Source organism: Spermophilus citellus (genome assembly GCF_964194105.1).
Source record: "Spermophilus citellus genome assembly, chromosome: 17".
NCBI lineage: Eukaryota > Metazoa > Chordata > Mammalia > Rodentia > Sciuridae > Spermophilus > Spermophilus citellus.
Window position 1 is genome coordinate 75,693,885 of NC_138199.1, and position 21,735 is coordinate 75,715,619.

Here is a 21,735-nt window from a genome sequence, read left to right on the forward strand (position 1 = left end):
CTTAGGCCTCTTCCGGCCCCTCCTCCTTCACCCGACCCCAGTCCTTTACTTATCTGGTGCTTCCGTGGGTCCTCCCGCTCTCCCAACATTTATTTGATTTGTTCCTGCTTTGGGGCACCCTGTGTGCTAGGCATTGGGGACATAAGGACAAATAAGGTATGGTCCTTGCCTTCCGGAGGACTTGCCCAGGGTTGTGACTATAGTGGGACACAGATGCCAACCTTCTCAGAATTGAACACTCAGTTCCAATACCCTCCCTAGGCCATTTACTTTGACAGGGTCCTGTCCCCATTTCCTGTCACCAGCCAGTGAGAAACTGGCTAACCGTTTCTGCAGAAGACCTGATAACCCAGGCGCAATACAAATATTAGTGTTTTAGTGAAAGGATTTAGACTGAGGAGTGGGCAGAAGAAAGAGCTGCTGACAGGAGGACCTCCCTGAGTCTTGGCAGCCAGGGCTGGGCCGTGGGTTCACCTCGACGATACGCTGAATGATGGGAGGCTGGATAAAACGAGCCATTTTCCCCCCAGATCATGGTGGAGGGAGATAACCCAGGACGTTATGGAAAAATCATACATAAAGCCAGACGTCTCTACGTGCAAAGAGCGGAGCTGGGCCTCTGCCTCACCCCACGTACAGAAGTCACGTCAAAATGAACCAAGGCCTACACATGAGAGCTAAATCCTGAGCGCTAACGTCCTTAGACTGAACCTAGGTTCCAATCACTCTTCATGTCCTCGGGTTAGGTAGTCGTCTCTCAGACATGACTCCAAACGCACAGAGAAAAGAAGAAAAAAGATGAACCGCATGTCATCCAAATTGAGAACGTGGCTGTTTCAAAGGGTTCCATCAAGAAAGCCAGGACAGGCCGCGGATGGCGGCGAGTGCTTTCAAGTCACATCTGATCAGAGACTTACATGTAGATACACAAGGAACTCTTGCCACTCAGTAATGGGGAGACACGATCCAGTTAGAAATGGACAAAGATCCGAGGGAACATTTCTCCAGGGAAGTTTGCAGGAAGCCAACAGGCAGTGAGCATGAGCAGCCCTTGGGGACACCGAGGAGGCCCAGTGTGAGCCGTGAGTCTACCACCAAGAGGGTGGCTGCTGCCAAGAAGCAGATGTGAACAAGTGCTGACGAGGCTGGGGAGATTGGAACCCTGGTCCACTGCTGCCACAAGGGAAAAGAGTCGGGAAGCGCCTCAAAGTTCAACGTGGGTTCCAGCTGACCCAGCAATTCCACTTCTAGCTACATACCCCCCAAAAGTAAAACACATGTCCGCGTAAAAACCTGTAGATGGATGTTCCAAGTAGAGTTGTTTGTAATAAGAAAAAAGTGGACCTGACTCAGTGTTCACGAGCCCGGGAATGGATAAACCAGATGCGCTACAGCTATGAAAAGAATATTACTCAGCAATAAAGAGGAGAGACGTGCCCATCCTGCTGGGACATAGACGCACCTCAGAAACATTATCTGGAGGGAAAGAAGCCAGACGCAGAAGGCCACCTCCTGTGTAATCCCACTTACCCAGCACACCCAGCAGAGGCAAATCTGTAGACACAGGAGGCGGATTAGGAGTCTCCTGGAGCTGGGGGTGGGGAGAGGGGAGGAGTGGGGAGTGAGCTAGTGATTTGTGGTTTCTTTTTGGAATGATGAAGTGTGCTGAAATTGATCATAATAGTGGTTGCACAACTCTGTGATTACACTAAAAACCCTCGGATAGTTGTACAGTATGTGAAAATGGTTATAAACATGAAACAAAACAACAAAACCCCACATAAAAACAGGAACAAAAACATCAGGTCACCCCACCCTTCTCGACTGAGTCTGGGAAGTCCTGGAATTCCCGGGTTAGACCCTGCAGTGTCAGTCCCATGACTCAGGCCTTGGCTCGGGACGGGCTGGAGGGCAGGGACCTGTGAGGTAGAGAGGGAGAGTCAGGGCCAGTTCTTCCAAGAACATCGTTGAACCATCATTTTGAATCAACTGATGGGTGAGATCACTCAAGTGCAAGAGGCTGACCGCGGTGCCAGGGGGAACATTCCAGAAGGAGCAAGTAACAAGGACCACGCCTTTCTCTCCAAAATCCTTACACAGCTGGGAGAGACACGGTGACCTCGCGTGCCCCTGCCCTGCCAGGCGTCAGAATCCAGCCCTCCCGGGGCAGGTGGAGCCCAGCATAGGCACAAGAGTTTCCTCTTTAGAGACTGCTACAAACAGCGTTAGAAGTGCATTTGCTCTGGGTGATTAGGAAGGCTTCCTGCCTCGACAGTGTCCCTCCAACTGTTCAGTCGAGATGCCACTAGGTCAGCTGTGCACGCAGCTCGAGATCTGCTTACTAAAGACACCCAGCAAGAGTGTTCCAGCGCTCCACGAGGGAAGAGCTCACAGGAGAGGAGCCCCCACCCACTCACATGGCCACGCTCCTGACGTCCAGAGAGATCACAAGCCCGAGAATTGTGGCGAGGATCAAGAACCGAGTGGAGAACGCTAGGAGTGAAAAATTAACAAATAGAACTAAGAACTCGATGGGTAAATGTGGCCGCTGATCTTCAGAGCTGCAGAGAAAGATCAGTGAATTAGAAGAGGATCCAAAGAAAATACCGGGAAAGATGTGTGGAGGAAGGAAAGGCTGGAGGACACAGAACAGGGGACACATCTGAGCCCAAGTAATGCAGGGAAACCAGGCTGGTGTGGGGGGGCCGACACCAAGGCCAGAGTCACCGGAGATGGAGGAAGAGGCCGGCGGACTCAGGACTGCACCCAGGACTGCGCCGAGTGCGGGGGACGGGAACTCAGGGAGGGGAGCACCTCGGGAGCAGCAGCGAGACAGGGGGACCCTGCACCCCGAAGCTGGAGGAGAGCGTTTATATGCTAAGCTACACCAAGGGGGACTGTGGTCAGCCAGAAGGCACCTGGCCTTTCTCAAAAACCAGCCAGCCCAATGTCAGCCAGAGACAGTGGGGGCACCCGTGGCTGGCACCCATGGCTGGCACATCACACTTGGCTGACCGTCTTAACCATTTAGTTCCCTTGTGGGGTTTGGGATGTGCGCCACAGTCACCTGGCTGGCAAAATGGCGGCCATAACCAAGGTGACTGGGGTCAGGTCAAGGTGGATGCCCACAAATGTCAATCACAAAGTCCAAAACTTGTGTGAGTGGGGAAAACCAAGAGAAAAGGCAACAGAAACAACATTTGAAGATAAAACAGCCGACAAGTTCCTCACATGGAACAAACTCACCAAGGGACAGGTTCCGGAAGCCCAGAGAATCCCAAGCAGGATGAATAAAGCAAGTTCACCCCCAGCGTGGCCTGGGTGTGACCTAGGTGGGACCGTCAAGATCGCAGACAAAAACAGGCTCTCGTTCTTAAGAACAAAACGGGGGGACTCTTTCTTTTCCAGGGATCTATGACAAGTGTGACCCTCGACAGGAGGGACAAGAGCCAAGAGAGGGAGGAAAGGCAAATTGAAGGGCTGAAGAATAACAGCCACCGTCTACAGTTCTGTTCCCAACTGAAACATAAAAATAAAGACATTTGCAAACCAGCAAAAAGTGGAGGAATTTTTCACCAAGAGAAACTGGTCCCAGAGGGAAGGTCAGAGACGCAGGAACGAATGAGAAGCCACAAAAGAGGTTGATTGGAAAGCAGTTTGGAAGTTCCTCGGTTAAATATCGAGTTACCATGACTCAGGAACCCTGCTCCCGGGGACATACCCAAGAGAAACACAAACATGCCCCCCACAAGAACTTGTACAAAGCGTCCCCAGCCGCGGCATCCATAAGAGTGAAGAGCTGGAAACGCCTCACGTGTCCCTCAGTGGACACTGTGAATCAGGTAGAAGTGCCTGTACAAGGTCATGACTCATTCAGTCACGCTACTGCTCAGATGAGCCACAAGGCACGAAGCTGGTGAAGGAGGCCCGTCACAGGACACCATGTATGGTATGATTTCACACATGCAGAATGTCCAAATACGCAGACCCACAGGGACAGGGACAGGGACAGGAAGTCGATGGGAGGTTGCACCGGGGGTGGGGGCTGGGTGGGTTGGAGGGGACAGACGAGGAGTGGCTACTAGTAGCTTCTTTCTGGTTGTGCTCATAGTCACACAACTCTGTGGCTATACACGCCCACTGAACTGTGCACTTCACCTGGATAAAATATATTTTATGTAGATTGTATCTCAATAATTACATAAAAATAATGACCCTGGGGGTTAGAATAGACACAGTAGAGGATTCTGGCAAGTCGGCCTGGTGAGAAGCACCTGGGCTCTGCCCCCGCACTTTGTCACTGCCCTGGCAGAGTCTGTCTGAGGCCACCATGTGGAGGGCTCCAGTGGAGGCTTGGGCGGAAGTTGTGGTTAACTGGGGTCCATTTCAGCTCTGAGCGCAGCAGCGGCTACCCACCCCTACTCCCATCTCCATGACAGGCCGCGGTGTGCAAGCTGCTGGAACAGACTGCGTGTGGCCAGGGTGGGCAGAGGACCTTGCCCTCCCAATATCAGCCATCTGTGCTTTGACCGCTGGTCGCTGCTCTGGTCACAGAGGTAGTGGCAGTGGCCTCCGATGTACCTTGTGCACTGTCTCAAGCCCTCTCCTTGCTGAAGGACTTCCAGGGAACTCAGAGGGCCTTTACCCCTTCCTCCATTTTCCCTCTTGGGATCAGACATCAAAGACCAGGCCACTCAAAAGCAGCTGCATACCCAGGGAAAATGACAAAGTGGTCACACATGCCCAAGGAAGGCGCAGGCTCAGAAGGTCCGAGAAGTCCCCGAGTTTACACCTCAGTCTGCCCGGCACAGAGCCGATACTTACTTAGCACTTTATTAAAACAACAAAACAACAACAACAACAAACCCGGCAACCTTGGAGAAGGGGAAGAATCAGATTCCCAGGGTCGCCACACTATTGGACTCATGTGTCCCATTTTAAATGAAAATCACAAGGCATAGGGAGAAACAGAGAAAGTATGGCACGTCAAAGGGGGAAAGAAATCAACTGACGCTGCTTTTGAAAATAAAAACAAAAATAAAAAACACCTGATTGTGGTTCTACTAGATACAGACTTTAAAACAACTGTGTTGCCAGGCACAGTGTAATCCTGTGTTGCCAGGCACGCCTGTAATCCCAGCAGCTTGGGAGGCTGAGGCAGGAGGATTGTGAGTTCATAGCCAGCCTCAGCAAGGACGAGGTGCTAAGCACCTCAGTGAGACCCTGTCTCTAAATAAAATACAAAATAGGGCTGGGGAGGAGGCTCAGTTGGTAGAGTGCTTGCCCCACATGTACAAAGGTAAATAGGAAATAAGGTACTAATACACTTTTTTAAAAAATCACTAGCTTAAAAGTTAGCAAGATTATAACTTTGGTAACTGCACACCTTACTTCTCACATAATCTAAGACACCAATGCACCTGAAAGAATTATAAGTCCATGTTTTTGGGCACACACTGTATAAGCATGCAGTTTTGTGACATCAACAACTGAAAGGGGTAGAGACAGAGACGTGAAAAAGCTGAGTATTTATATGATATTCAAGTTAAACTGCTATAAATTCAAATTAGAGTGTTGTAACTTTAGTATTTTATATGTAATCCCCTTAACCATAAAGAAAACAGCTATAGAATATCCCCAAAAGAAGATGAGAAAGGAATTTAAACATTTCACTACAAATATCCAATGAAACACAAAAAGAAGGCGGTGGTGGGGGAGATGAGGGACAAAGCAGTAAGTCAGAAGGGAAGCAGATCGCGCCTTTCGGATAATTACTTTGAATATAAGTGGATTAAAGTCTCCAAAAGACAGTGATTAGCGGGAAGAATAAAACCTGCGATCCAAGCCTGTGCTGTACACCGGAGACTCACTTGAGATCCAAGGACACGAGTGATTGAAAGGGTGAAAAAAGATATTCCTTGAAAATAGAAACCAAAAGAGGGCAGGGTGCTGTCCTAATACCAGAAAAATAGACTTTAATGAGAAGAGTTTATGAGAGACAGAGAAAGACATGATGGGTTACAAAAGGTCAATGCAGCAAAAGTGTAGACCCATGAGGAACATTCACACACCCAGAAATAGGCCGTCACAATACCTGGGGCAGAACCTAGAGAACTGGGGAGACCTGGAGACGCTGACACCCTCCTGCTGGTAGTGGAAGAGGAGCCAGAGAGGAGGTGAGCGAGGAGGGGAGGACCCGGGCAGCAGACCTGTGAGGCCCGAGAGCACACAGCACACAGCACACAGCACACAGCACACCCCAAACTCCAGCACACACCTTCTCCTGTCCAGAGGGCAAGGGCTTCTCCAGGACAGATCAGGCGTCAAGCCACAAGTGATGTCTAAATAGGCTTAAAAAGATGGCTGTAAGCGCCGTCTTTGGCCACCACAGGATGAAGGTAGGAATCACTAACACAAGTTAAGACTGGGTATGTCACAAAGGTGGAAATTTAACAACACTTAGCAACCAATGGATCAAAGAAGAGAAACTGTAAAACACTCAGAGACAAATGCAAATAAAAACACAATACACTCAAACATACAGAATGCAGCAAACATGGGTGCCCATAGGGAAATTCATATAAATGTTTATGTAAAAAACCAACAAACAAACACAACCAGCCGAGATGGGCCGGAGGTGGAACTCCGGGGAAGAGAGCTTACCTAGCAAGTGCGAGGCCCTGGGCTCCACCCCTGACGCTGGGGACAAAATGGCCTGCTCAGGAAAGGTTGCAGACCAGCCACCACCGTGTCATCAGCTTCCCGTGACCAGAACCAGAACCTGAGACCATCGAGTTATAAAGAGGAGGGTTTGTTTGGCCCCAGTTTTGGAGGTGTCCTCTGTGACTGTTGTCTCCATTGCGTCCGGGCCGGTGACCTGAGGGCCTCCCGCTGGGCCACCTCCTAAAGGCCCCACCATCTCCCAGCGTCGGCAGGGGCTGAGGCCACCACGGCTTGAGCACAGGGGCCTTGGGGGACATTTCCGGTGCAGACCACAGCACTGACTTGACAACGGGAGGAGCCAGAGCAGGGTGCCCTCGACCACAATGACAGAGGAGGGGGACAGCGGGAGATCAGCAGGACCCAAGTCGGCTCTTGGAAAAGGTCCACAGAACACTTTCCTGATGGACCAAGGACAAAGGTGGAGGATTCCAGATGCTGGAGTCAGAGGTGAAATGGGAACCTGACCCCCAGTCCCATGGAAAGGAAGAGGGTCACTGACAGCCTGCTGGAGGGCAGGATTCCCGGCAGCACCGACACACGGGACCCAGGCAGACAGAAAGTGTGGACACACCATAATCAGTGAGGAGACTGAATCAGGAAGAAAAACAGACCCAGGGGGTAACAAGCACGGCAGAGACACTGGAGTCCTTGTGTAGACGGGGGAGGCCTTGCGGTGGGGAGCGCAGGCGGGAACGTCACACGGAATGACCACGTGGACACGGGTGTACCCTGGTTCACGCCAGCACCATTCGCAGGAGCTGAATGATAAGCCAGCCTTGGCCTCTCCGCGCAGGGAGCCGGTCAGCTGGAGAAGGAAGGGGCTGCTGCTGTGTGCACAGCCCAGGGGGTGGGAGGACACTGCTGAGAGAGGGAAGCCACAGTGTGGGTCAGAATGGCACCGTCCCACTAAGGCTGCAGAGTTTCCCTCTTACAGGAGGGAAGGGGTTCTGAAGGGCGGTGAGGGCGCCCGTGCTCCAGTGGGTCTAAGCCCCTTGGTGCGCATTTGTGAACGTAGCTGCCGCCTGAGGCGAGTTGTCCCAGACCCAGATCTTCCCCATCCCCTTTGGCCTGGTTGCAACTCCCTTCCCCACGTGGTTGTTTATGACAGAACCTGTTGTTCCTCATCCCACTGATCCAAATCTCAACCACAGTGTGGTGAAACCCCAGGGCCAGGAGCGGAGTCCCGCTGTGTGTGCTTTCAAACCGCCACCCACAGCCCCGCTGGAGGACACAGGAGCAGCCTGGGGCCTCAGAGGCTCTGTCCACAGGGCCTCTCTCTGGTTCCTGCTGGCCGAGTACCCTGCTGACCTGGACTTCCGCCAGCCCTCCCGGGCACCCCTCCTCTCTGGGATCCGCAAGGGACACCTGCTTCTGTGACTTCCTGTGATGTCCTGTCACCTTCTGGGGTCTCCCCTGACCGTGGGCCCCAGCCGGCCTCTCCTCCCAGTCAGGACCCCCAGAGAGGGGCCATTTTCTAAAATTACTTTTTAGTGGTAGTTGGACAGAATACCTTTATTTCCTTTATTTTTATGTGGTGCTGAGGATCGAACCCAGGGCTTCGCACGTGCGAGGCGAGCGATCTGTCACTGAGTCACACCCCAGCCCCCCCACCCAGGGGCCAACTTGCTAGGAAAAAAGTGGGTGCGACTCTGAGGGGAGCACAGGAGCCTGCTGTTTCCTGTGACGGGCACCCTGGGTCCCAGGCCATCACTTAGGCCTCAGGCCACCACCAAGATAAAGAATCCCAGGTCAGCCACCTCCCCTGGAGCCCCACCCGGGCAGGGCTAGGTCAGAGTCACGTTCCAGAGAGAGAAAGAGAGGCAAATTAGAAGAGAGTCACACCACCGAGGGGTGAAGGTGGTACATTTTATGTGTATTTTATCACAATAAAACATTTGAAGAAAACGACACAGGAGGGAGGGTCAGAGTGAGTGATTGCTCGCCCCACAAGGAGCGCCTTATGTTTTGAATTCTACTGAGGCTTTGCCAGGAGGCGCGTTTATAAACCTTCTCATCTAAAACAGCAGGGAAAGCTGTACCTGTTGATTATCCCGGAAAATATATTCAAATAGGAGCTGGTTGTTTTAGTTTAAAACTGTGTGTGTGTGTGTGTGTGTGTGTGTGTGTGTGTGTGTGTGTGTTACACATTCACAGCAACTCTGATGTAGTTCCTAAGCTGGAGGAGCACGTGGCAGACTGTGTTTTCTAAAGGTGGCCACAAAGATGTCTCCCACTCGGCGTGTTCCTCTTACAGTGTGATTCTGACACTTGTCCCATCCACAGGTGGGCCTCTGTACGCCCTCTTGAGCCTGAGTGCCTCCTGGTGCAGAAGGGATGCTGTGTGACTTCAAAAGGCAGCAAAGCTTCCACTGTTTCTTGGGACACTGCTCTTGCAACCCAGCCCCCAAGTTGTGAGGAAGCCAGAAACCACCTGGGAAGCCCATGCCCCAGGTGACAGCCCAGTGTGGCTTCCAGTCAAGGCAGCCCAGGGACCAGGCTCGTGTGTGCATAGCAGTGAGGTGACACCAGCCCCCAGCTGGAACACACTGTCCCAGCCTTGGGCTCCTCCTGGTGCCCTTTCCAAGTTCCTAACCCACAAAACCTGTGCACAGTGAAAGCTCATTGCTTTACACCCCTGGGTAGATTGTTTAATATGTAAAAATAACTGATACAGGGGTGTATGGAGCTTCAGCGTTCAGGACCCAGGCACGTGTCGGGAATAAGTAAAAATACCAAACGATACTCGACTTTGATACTCATGCTGTCGCCTGTAGGGCAACTATTAAATAGCAACAGAGGAGCGCATTCTGTGTGTGTGTGTGTGTGTGTGGGGGGGGGTGTCATAAAGAGCATCCAGTCAACACCAGGTAAAGGAAGAGTGGAGAGGAACAGGAAGGCAGATGGGAGGAAAAGCAAAGCAGCTGGTGAGATGTGTTTATTCGTGATTATGTTAAGGGCACAGGGACTAATTGCTCCAATTAAAAGGCAAAGATTGTCACACCGGATACAAAGCCAAACCCAGCTGTGCGTGGCCTCCTGAGAACATCTAAGATGGAAGTGTGACCCCAGGCTAGGGCTCACTGGGGCCCACCGCACACGTCAAGCGCAAGGCAGCTGAGGCAGCAGCCCTGGTGAAGGCGAGGCCGGGCACCGTGAGAGCCCAGAGAGACGCCAGGCCAGGCTCAGGTCTGCACCTGCCTGATAACACCAGAAAACATGGAAGGCAAACAAGGAGAGGGAAACCGTGACACATTGCTTGGTGACCGACGGAATGACCAGAGTCGAAGGAAAAAAGTCCATGCATACGTGAAAGATCTGAATGATCTCATTAGAAAATTTAATGTAACCAGGACACACAGAACACCGAGTGCAGAACACACTGTCTTTTTGGGTGAGCATGGAATCGTTTTAAAAATTGACCAGGTTCTACCATTAAGTAAGACTGAATTTCAAAGGATCGATGTGGCTGTAATGATGTAATTTCAAAAACTTGATGAGGGCTGTATACCTTTAATTCTAGCTCCTCGGGTGGATGAGGCAGGAGGATCGCAAGTTCAAGGCCAGCCTGGGCAGTTGAACAAGACCTGTCTCAAATAAAATATAAAATAATGAAATGGGGGCTGGGTTGTGGCTCAGTGGTAGAGCGCTCGCCTAGCATGTGCAAGGCCCTGGGTTCGATCCTCAGCACCACATAAATAAAATAAAGATATTGTGTCCAACTACAACTAAAAAAATAAATATTTTTAAAAAAATAATGAAATGGAATAAAATGGGCCCGAGTGTTAGCTCTGTGGTACAGCTCTTGCCTAGAGACCAATCCCCAGCACTGCAAAAGAAAAGGGCTCAATAAAGTAAATTCTCTGACCATAATCGAACTTGCTAAAAATCAATCACAAAAAGTAATTTGGATATTTTCTCTTTTTAAAAATATTTTTTAGCTGTTGATGGGCCAATATTTTATTTATTTATATGTGGTGTTGAGAATCGAACCCAGTGCCTCACACATGCCAGGCAAGCCCTCAACCTCTGAGCTACAACCCAGCCCCATCTGGATATTCTTATGTGTTCAGAAGTTAAGAAATATACTTCTAGGGCTGGGGTCATAGCTCAGTGGTAGAGAGCTTGCCTTGCATGGGGTTTGATCCCCAGTACCACATAAAAATAAAATAAGTGTATTGTGTCCATCTATAACTGAAAAAAGAAAAAAAAATAAATATACTTCTAAATGACCTATAGCTTAAAAAATAATCACAAAAATCAGAAACTATTTTGAAGTTGATTATAATGAAAACTTTCAGGATGTAACCAAAGCCAGGCTTTGATTCTATTCAAAGAAGACAGTCTTAGAATCAAAGAACAAAGTATCTATCTAAAGAGGTTAGTGAAAAAACAAGGAATCAAACCTCAAGAATTTAAAAGAAAAGAAACAAAGATTAAAGGAAAAATTAGTAAAAATATAAAAATAGCTGTAAAATAAGCATCATTACAGATTTTTGTGGACACGGAAAACAAGTGAATAACAGGAATAATTTTACAGCAATAAATTTAAAAATTAAGATAAAGTAGACATTCTTTTAAACTTCGGATATTAATACAGGAGGAGAGGAAAGATCTGAATCTGAACAGTCTTAAAAGCATTCAGTGGAAGCTGTAAAGAAAAGCTTTCCCCAGGAGACATCTCTCATCTCAGATTACAAGTAAATTTTACAAAATGTTTATGGAAAAATCACCCCTAACTATTCCAGAAGAGGAAAAGGGCATATATCCCAACTTTTAAAATGAGGCAATCAAAACCTTGATTCTAAAACCTGATAAGAAAATCGAAGAAAAAGGAAAAGAGTAGGTCAGTATCACTCACGGACATAGAAAATCCCAAAAACCATACTAGCTAATGGAAGCCAGTACTAACAGGAATAAAACATCGGGAATAAAGGACGTTTATTCCAAGAATACAGGTTTGTGTATCGTCAAACAAATAAGGAATGAAAATCATCGTCTCAAGACAAATTGAGAAAAATGTTGGGTGAAAGTCATTTCCATTTAGGATTGAAAACCCTTAGTAAACTCGGCATAGAATGGGGTCTCCTTTGTTTGATAAAGCCTACCCACAAAACCCCACAATCAACAGTAACTAATGGTGCAGTGTTGCGACCTTTCCCTCGGAGACAGGAACCAACACAAGGTCTCTGGATCATCTTTGAAGAAAGGGGACAGCAGACCCCATGTCCCAAAGTGCCACTTCTCTGTTTCCAAAAACCCAGCCACGTTCAGGTGACACTGAGAGCAAGGCTGGGCACAAAGTCCAGAAACCTGTGATCCTGGAGGAGCTGGCTTTCTCTCGTGCTCCCTGGGAACAAGTCAGTGTCATCTGCAGAAGGTTGTTTCTGCCCGTGCACCTGGACATTTCTCTTTGCTCTTCAGACGAGCTAACTAAGCAACTACTCCTGATGATGTGCCTGCTTCTGCAGCCTGACGCATAAACCCCTCCCTGAATGGGACAGGCGCAGACCTAGGGCACAGTGGGAAAGATTCACATTCGCTCGTCCAGTGGCCACCACTGGACAAAACTCTGGGAGGGACGAAGGTGCTGCTTGGTGAAGCACTGTGGGGGACAGAGGGGCTGTGTGTCAGCCTGTGGCCACTGAACTCTTGTTGGAGTGGCCTCTGATCTCACGTGAGCTTTCCCCAAGAAACCACATACCTCGCTAGCTGTCCCCAGGGACACACTTCCTTTGGCCTCTCCATACCATGTGCCACCACCCTGGCACACCTGGGCTGTGGACGTGACAGAGTCCCCTGGAGCACTTTGATTCAGCACTGGCTTGGAAATCAGAGCCAGTGCGCTGAGGAAAGAGCCATGGTTTGGTTTTGAGATGTCCCCAAAGCTCCTGTGTTAACGTGGACAAGTTCAAAGGTAAAATGATTCGGTAAGGAGAGCCGTGATTTCATGAGTGGATTAATCCACTTGATGGATTAATAATCTGAATAGGTCACTGGGTGGCACCTGTGGGCAGGTGAGGAGTGGCTGGAGGAAGCAGGTCACTGGGTCCCATGTCCTTGGGAATTTCCCTTGGCTCCTTTCCAGCTCTCTCTGCTTCCTGGCTGCCAAGAACAGAGCAGCCCTCCTCCCCGGGGCCCTCCCACCAGGCCCAGAGCAGAGGAGCCAGCCTCCGTGCACTGAGCCTCTGGAACCACAAGCCCCAAATCCACTTTTTCCTCCTTGAAGTAGTAACTGTCAGGTGTTTCAGTGTCCTGGTGCTGAATGAAGGGTGGACTAACCCAGAAGGAGGCACGGATAAATGGTATGAGGGTTGGGAAGGAAGGAAGAGACCTTGTCATTATGTACAGTCAGTATGTACCAGAGAGGATCCGTGAGAACCTACAGGTGGGTTAATAGCACGAGCAGTTGATGAATGCAAGGTCAAAAGATTAAAGACCACCGTATCAACGACAAGCAGAACATGACATTAAAAACAGACACTGGACTCCTTAGCGACGGCATGATGAAGCCCTTGAAAATCTCAGCAGCGTGGAGAAGGCCAGCTCACTGCTGCTCTTGACCTGGGCAGCTGGTGGCTCCTCTCTGGCTGCAGACTTGCTCGCTGGCTCCAGGCTGCTGGCAGTTCTGCTGGCACAGGGAGGTCTAGGACGGGCTCAGCTGAGATGTGTGGTTTGTCAGGGCCTCTGTCCATGCTGTCCTTCGCCCCAGCTTCTTCACTGCAGGGCAATCTCGGCACAGAGGCCCAAGACCTCCGCCACCGAGGCCAGACTCCACTGGTCAACGCAAGACACAGGGCCTCCCAGAAACCTGGTGTGGAATAGACTTCACCTTTCGATGGTGACTAAGATAGGACAGTTAACGGGTCCCAATTAAGGTCTTTTTTTTTTTTTTTTTTTTTTTTTTTTTTTTTTTTTTAATGTAAAGGCCACTCCATGAGGTTAAACTGTGGAGACATTTCCAAACATTCCAGCCAACTCCTTTGTCCCTGGGGGAATGGGGACAGCCGAGCACACTTCAGTGAAAACTCGCCATCAGGTCCCTCTTGCTGTGCAGGAGTTGTCTCTCCTTTCTTCTCACTTAACTCTCCTCCTTTCATGTTGCCTTCCTTGGGTTTTATACTGGGAATCTGCAAGAGAAGAACCCGGAAAGAAATGGGCAGGGAGCTTCTGGGGTCTGCAGAGACAGCTTACACAGACCCCGCCCGCCAGCGGAAGCACAGAATCTAGTTCCATCTCAAACTTTGGTTTCCATGGGAGAAGATGAAAAGAATTTCCAGTCAATTTCAATGCATCAGAGGTGAAACTTAAAAGTTCGTTCCTCTAGAGACAGATCTAACAATAACAACTCTAAAAGGCTCTAAGCTCTAAATCTATGCGTGGTATGTTTGTTCTTGCTCGCTGAGAAGCAGATGCCAAGAGGAGATTGGTGGTACATGAGATTTACTGGGTGGACATTGATGAAGGAGAAAGGGAGGAAGCCAGAGTGAGCCACGAACACCGATAGGAGCCCTGGGGAGCGGGAAGGAGGCAGGATGGGGTGCAGACTGACTGCCCCACAGCTCCTGTAGCAAGGACTTGGACTCTTGGTTTTTGCCTACAAGTGGGTGGTTAAAGGCAAGATTAAAGACTTGGCATCTCATCCTTCATTTTGTATCCATCTTCTTTGCTCTGAGTCGCTGTGGATTCCAGGGAAAAGGCCTGATCTGACAAACATCTTGTGATGAGTGGACACCTCCCCCAGGCGACAGCTACCTTCTTATCTGGGATGAGGGCCCACCTGCCAATCCTGAGATAACGCTGGGCAGACCACACCTGATCAAGATCTCCAGCTTTGCAAATCCCCAGCCCTTGCTCGCTGTCCCCTTTCTATAAGACCTCAAGGTCACAGGGCTAAGGATGTGGGTGCCCTTGTCTTCCCAGCGTAGTTGCACTGATGGAAGTTCCTTCTGTGTCTTTCACCAGGACCTTTTCTGCTTGGTGTTTGAAGTGAGTGGTGGTTGGTTGGATCCCCAGAGTCGGGCCTCTGACCTGGGGCTCCAGGAACTCTCCCAGGGAGGTCTGGTCAGGCTGCCTGCAGGGCAGGGGTGGGGGCTCAAGGTCTCCCCATGGTAGCTGCTAGCTCAGCCAGGGGCTGGCGCAGCCTATGGAAGCACAGGCTCAACAGGTTTTGCACTGGATCCCCAGCTGGAACTAGCAGGAGGTCACAAGGGCGAGGCTGTAAAGCCCACTGTGCATACCTGTGGTCCCAGCTACCAGGGAGGCCCAGGCAGAAGGAGCACAGGTGCTAGGCCAACCTGGGTGACTTAGTGAGTCCCTGTCTCAAAATAAGATAAAATAAAAGAGGGCTGTGCATGTAACTCAGTCGTAGAGCTCCCCCCGGGTTCAATCTGAGCATCATGTGCACACAAATGCAAAACCCCAATCAGGTAAGGATGTCATTTTCCCAGGCTGCAACTCCAGTGACATCAACAGAATTCCAGAATTCCACCAGAAGCTGACAGTCTAATTCTAAATGTCATATAAAGACCAAGAATAGCCCCACAAATCGTGGAGAGGATCAAAGCAGGAGGACTTCTCTACTCAACCTCAAGGTTTATTTGGAAGCTACAACATGAAGATTGTGGGATTTGCACAAAGATAAACGCACAGAGAAATGGAATCAAAAAGAGAACCCCCAAAGAGATTCAGGCATGTGCAGACAGCTGATTTTCCAGAAGGGAGCACTGCAGAGCCACAGGGGAAGGACAGCTGTTTCAAAGCCTTGAGAGATGAGTGACAGTCAAAAATAAGTTCAAACAACCCCCCCTTTCACACAAGAACCCAAAACCCTTGCAGAGCAGGGTGCAGCTCAGGGGTGGAGTACTCACCTGGCAGGCTCCACCCCGGCCCCGCAAAAGTAAAAATAAAACAAAACAGTAAAGTAAAAAATAAAGGGACATCTCCTGTGAGCTGTGGGTTTGAAGGTGAAAGGCAAGACGGTCCTCTGTCGGGGACAGGGACAGGCGGCGCCAGGTGTTCACGCCTCTGTTAGGGAAGAGCGCAGAGACCAGGAAGGAGAAATCCTGACAGAAAAGCCCCAAGGCTTCCACTGCAGAGGAGGTGAGAGCTGCCTGGGAGGTGGGGCAGAGTGGGCATCGCCAGGCCTTAGGGTTGGTGAAGGGAAAGCGCCACACTTGGGAACAGACGGCCCCTCGCTCAGCGCCCGAGAACGAGAGAGACCTGACCGGGGCACCAAGCTTCCCACCAAGCCGCCCACTGCTCAGACCAGAGAGAACAACAAATAAGCCAAAGAAAATAGCAGGAAAGAGAACAAAATCAGAAACGAGCCAACAGAAGACAAGGTGGGACAAAGCAGAGATGGTTTTTGAAAAGGTGGCCAGCGTCTCACCCCTTGGTGAGACGCATGGAGAAGGAAGGAGAGGACACAACAACGTGGGGACAACCAAACTGAGGATCTCGATGAAACAGACACTTTTCTAAGAAAACACTGATTAGCAAAATTGGCCCAGAAAGAAAGAGAAAAATCGGAAGCCGTATACAGCCAAGCAGGAAGATGAAGGTCACCTCCCAAGTGGCCTCTGAAGACAGCGGGCAGCCAAGTGGACGCTCAAGATGCAGGAGACAACGTGCGTGACCCTGAAGTAGGGACATGGCCACGCAGAGAAAACGGGGAAGTCTTAGGGACAATATCAAGACATGTCGCCCATAGTGAGACGTCAAAGTCCTGGGCCTCGAGAGCCCCACCAGGAGTCCAAAGACAGGCAACACACGTGTGCTGCATTGTGTGCAGAGGAGGCACAAGGGTGGCATCCATGACACGTCCAGCTCGGCACACCAGTGGAAGACCAGAGGGCCTGGCCATCATCATAGAAGACAGAACTGCCCACCAGGCCCTTTGGCATTACAAGCTAAACCAGCAGTGAAACCCACGGTGCACCCATCCCGTGAGCAAAAGGTCTTAGGCTGGACATAGTGCTGGAGAGGCCGTGGGGCGACCCATCCTGTCCCTCGCTGGGGAGAACAGCATAGGCAGAGCCACTGTGGACGGCAACTTGGTAGTGAGTGTTAAAACATGCCCCTTCTACCATTGGCAAGTTTTCTGGAATGTTTTTATCATAGGAAGAAAAAACTACATGTGCTCCTAAGAAGGTTTATGCAAAGATTTTCATTTTAACTTAAAAAAAAATAATAGCAGACAAGCTGGGTGCCATGGCACATGCCTGTGATCCTAGCAAATCCAGAGGCTGAGGCAGGAGGATCCCAAGTTCAAAGCTAGCCTCGGCAACAGCAAGGCCCTAAGCAAATCAGTGAGACCCTGTGTCTAAGTAAAATACAAAATAGGGCTGGGGGTGTGGCTCAGTGGTCGAGTGCCCCTGAGTTCAATCCCCAGTACCTGCCCCCCCAATAAAATAAAATAAATGACAGCAGGCAGATGTTTGCTGTTTAAGTGTCCAGTGATAGGTGGATGTGTGGGTAGATCAGGATATCTTAGAATTAAGTGTATTAAGTGTATTAAGTAGCAGTCAAAATGACAAATCAGAGTTCTAGAAACCAGTATTCCTTGATTTCAAAAACATTGCTGGGTGAAAAATAATTATTCTGAGTGCATAATACTTTTTACAATACTCATTTTTATAAAACATAAACAATATCATACAGGTACCTGTATTTTGAAACATGTATTTTTTTTTTGAGAGAGAGAGAGAGAAAATTTTTTAATATTTATTTTTTAGCTTTCGGTGGACACAACATCTTTATTTTTATGTGGTGCTGAGGATCAACCCAGTGCCCCGCGCATGCCAGGCGAGCGCGCTACTGCTTAAGCCACATCCCCAGCCCACATGTATGTTTTTAACATGTATGAATGCATGCAAAAGTCTTTTTAAATGTCTGGAAGAATAGAGGCCAAACTGATACATTGGCGAAACATTGAGGGGTCTTTGGAGGAGAGGGGAAGTGCAGGAAAGAGAACTTCACTTCTATCCTCAGTGCTCTAAAAGAATGTGATGTGTCAAAAGACAGAATGACAACAAACTCAGTTACAGGTTGAATGAGTCCACAACCTTGTGCGCGCTAGGCCTGCACCCCGCCCCAGCCCCTTGCATTGCCTTTCACTCACGAATCAGAGCGTCCTGCACTGCACAGCGTGGAGTGAGAGCCCTGCTGCATGGTGGCCTGACGGTGGTTTAGGAAGGTGTGAGAGAGCCGGCTGGTTGACTTCAGGCAGCTTCAGGTGCTCTTCCTCCTACGTTGACTCTGGTGGGCTGGAATCTCCTGGGTTGGTTTCTTTTCTTTTTTTTTTTTTGGAAACTGGCCTGTCTGGGGATTTGCCTGCTTCCTTAAAAGTTTCAGATTGCTTCTGTGGCACTTATCGTGAGTGACTCCATTCTGGTTTGGGGAGGTCTATTGGGGTCCAGGCCCCACGATGGCATCCTATCATTTTGTTCCACAAATGCTCCTGTGGTTGCAATAAAACAAGGGGAGTGGCAGGGCAGCGTCCCAGGTGGTGGCCTCCTGTTGTGGAGCAGTGGAATGGTGTCGCAGGTGGAGGCATGGGGGCAGGTGATGGGCAGGCTGAGGCTCTGGTGGGTGTGAGGCTGGGCAGGGAAGCTGGGGCCTGAGGTCAGCCCCAGTTGGTCATTCATGAAGCCTTTTCTGAGGAGCTAGGGGGGCTCTAGGAGGGAAGCAACATTTTGAAAGTGTTTAAGATGCTTGTTGCTTTTGCCCCAGCAGTTGTGAGGCATCACCCTGAGTGGACAGAAGGAGGACAAGGAGGACTGACAAGGTCATGGGATTCACAGGAGACCTGACAGCCTCGAGCGGCAGGCTGCTGCTCTGAACTTCCTAACTTCCTGGGCAGTCAGTCCCGGACTTACGGTGGTTGGACCTCATGTTCTTTAGCATTAGGATGGTGTGAAAGCTCATCCGCACAATCATTCTGTGCAGTGTTCAACAGATTACGAGAGCTACTTGAACGCTTTATTGTAAAACAGGCTCTGAGCTAAATGGCTTTGCCCAGTGTTGCCAGGCTGGGTGTTTGGAGCACGTCCGAGGGAGGCCGGGCTCAGCCTTGACGATTGCGACCTGCTGTGGTTTCATCAGGATGAAAAGCGATTGTAGTGGGGGAGTACCTGTATCTAGCCTCACCTTTGTGAGATTCAGCCCCTGTAGTAAATACTGAAACAGGCCGGCTAAACCACACAGATCTTACTTCTCTCCTATAAAACCTGGATCGAGCACTCCAGGAAGACACTGGTCTGGGTTGTTGGGTTCCCAGGCCACTTCTGTCCTTCTGCTTGGTACGCCCTGAGTGTGGATCCATCTGTCTCAGATGGCTGGTGCGGTGCCCACATACATGGGCACCCCTGCCTGGCAGCTGGCAGGAAGCGGGGGGGGGGGAGGGCTTGCCTTTGTTTTGCAGACACAACCAGAGTGAGCCTTGCCACTGCCCTTGTCACCTGGACTTGCTCTCATGGCTTCGGGAAGGCTGAGCTGACACTGGCAGTCCGGCAGCTGGCTGAGATGCAGGCTCCTGGTCCTACAGGACAAGGGAGAAGGGGTGCTGTTCCTCCATATTCCTCTCACGCTGGCGGCCAAGACTGGGGGGGCTCTCTTCCCGGGAACTGCAGGAGGGGTCAGGGAGAGGGAGCAGGAGAGAAAGCACGCAGACAGAAGCCCAGTTCTCCCACTCTGGGCTCAGAAGAGGGGCAACTGTGGTGGCCAACGTGGCTGGCAAAAGGCCACCTGCTCCACGAAGTGGATGGCCCAGTAGGGTCAGGCAGGGAGGGCAGTTCCTGAGGCCCAGCTGACCAAACCCACCGGCTTCCTGTTCTAGTGTGGACAGAGCCCAGGGCAGTTGAGAGCCCACCAGGAATGTCAGAGGGGTGCACAGCACAGCCAGGTGCCTCTGTGGCAAGGCAGAAAAGTGTAAATTCAAAGCTGGCTGCCGGACTTGCCAAACAAACACGCAGAATCCCAGCTTGATCTGAGTTTCAGATAAACAAGGCGTGATTTTTTAGTACAAGCATGTCCCATGTCCTGTTCATCATTTGGAATTCAAATTTAATTGGGCACTCTGTATTTTATCTGGAAACCGTATAAGGTTAGGGGTTCAGAGGGCCCATCCAGGCCTCAGAGGAGTCCGGAGCCTCGAAGGGAGCCAACACAAGCTCCAGGCAGACGCCGGCACCTCCAGTCTTGGCCGGCACCACGATCGAGGCCCATATTCAACGACCTTAGTCACTGTCCCCACCCTCGGCATTTATGGAAGCTTGGGGCCTCATAAAGCTCAAAGTCTGCAACGATAATAAATAGGCCCAGTTAACTTGGCTGGGCAGCAGCTTCAGGCCTGACCCTGGACGCTCCAGGCGCAGAGGGAGGCCTTGTCCTCACACTGGCCCCTTCTCCCCTGCTCAGAGCACTCTCTGCCAGTTTCCGGTGAGCTTCTGTGCCCGGGACCCTGAGGAGGGCCCTGTGGCAGATGCCCTCTCTGGGTCCTGCAGGGATAGGGGGTGTGGTTCCTGCAGAGCCCAGCCTTGGGGCTCAACTTGGTCAGTGCTCTGCATCTAGAAACCCTGCCGAGACCGGATTCCAGCCTTTCCACCCCACTGTCTTTTCCACAGTTCCCTTTAAGTTGTAGGAACTGAGAAAAGCAAACGGTCTTGTCCCGTAGGCCACCCTACCCCTGAGAGGACTCTTCTGTCTCCACTTTCTGTCATGAGGGGCCATGCCAGTAACACAGACCTCACGTGCCCATGTCTCTCCACAATGTCGGAATTATTAAATAATAAATTCATAAGCTGTACCCCTCTCAATTCACTAAATTCTCTTGGGCCACCCGATAGTCATAAGTCAGACAATCACAAGTTCTCTTATCCCCTCCAATCTTAATTTCTAATATCTATAATACTCAAGTTCCACACCATACTTCACACAATGATATATATATATGTGTGTGTGTGTGTGTGTGTGTGTGTGTATGTATGTATGTGTATATATGGTTATTATATATATATATATACACATAATGTTTTATATATATATATATATATATATATATATATATATATATATATATATATAATGTTATATATTCACAGAAAGACTAAAAAAGAGTTAAGGTAGTTGGTATCTTTGGGTTTACAGGATGCTGTTCCAAGAGCCTAGGCAGAAATATGAAGTAGTCATCAGAGTCACCATAGATGATTAGATAAGGATCTCAATGAGCCAGTTCTGCAGAGCTGTCAAGGCAGGCAGACAGGAGGTTTCAGACTGTCAGCTTGAAGTGCCTGATTGAGGTGTCAGCTTGGAGTGGGCCATGCGTGGTCATCATGGGCTGAAGAAACTGCTGTGTGAACCCTGAAGGGACAGAAAATCAGAGGTGCATTGCTCTAGCAATCTTCTTGGGCAAGGCTTGTGATGAGTGACCAGATGACGGGGCCAGGGCGCTGCTGTGTGCAGTCTCAGGGGGCTGCGCCTGGTGAGGGTGATAAGCTCCTGTGTCTGGTGTCTCTGGTGTGAACCTGGAAGCCCTCATGTGCAGGTGCTCCCTGATTCAGTTAGACAAGTTGGCACAGACAAGTTATTTATCAATTTGTGCCTGCTGGTGGTGCTGGGCAGATGGTGGTTGTTAACTTGTGCAAACAAGGTGTGGAGTTATTCTACCTTGGCACCTGAACTCAAAAGGGAGCGGAAAAGGCAAACTCCCGCCTTGCAGGATGGAAGGCTGGGCAAGCCTGAAAACTGCTGCTCTGCAGGTCACAGAGTCACTGGGCAGGGCCTGCTCTCCACACTTACCTATTCCCTTCCAGATTCCTCATTGCAACTGGACTCTTTTCCAGGTGCTTCTGAACAGGTTTCTGCCTCATTCCTTTATTGATTAACGAGTAGAACACAATCTTTAGCAGTGGTTGATATTTACACACGAATGAGAATCAGGATTTTACCTTTTTCTGAAAATTATCTTTTAATAGGGCCCGGGAGATCCGAATTAAAATCCCGTTTCTACCATTT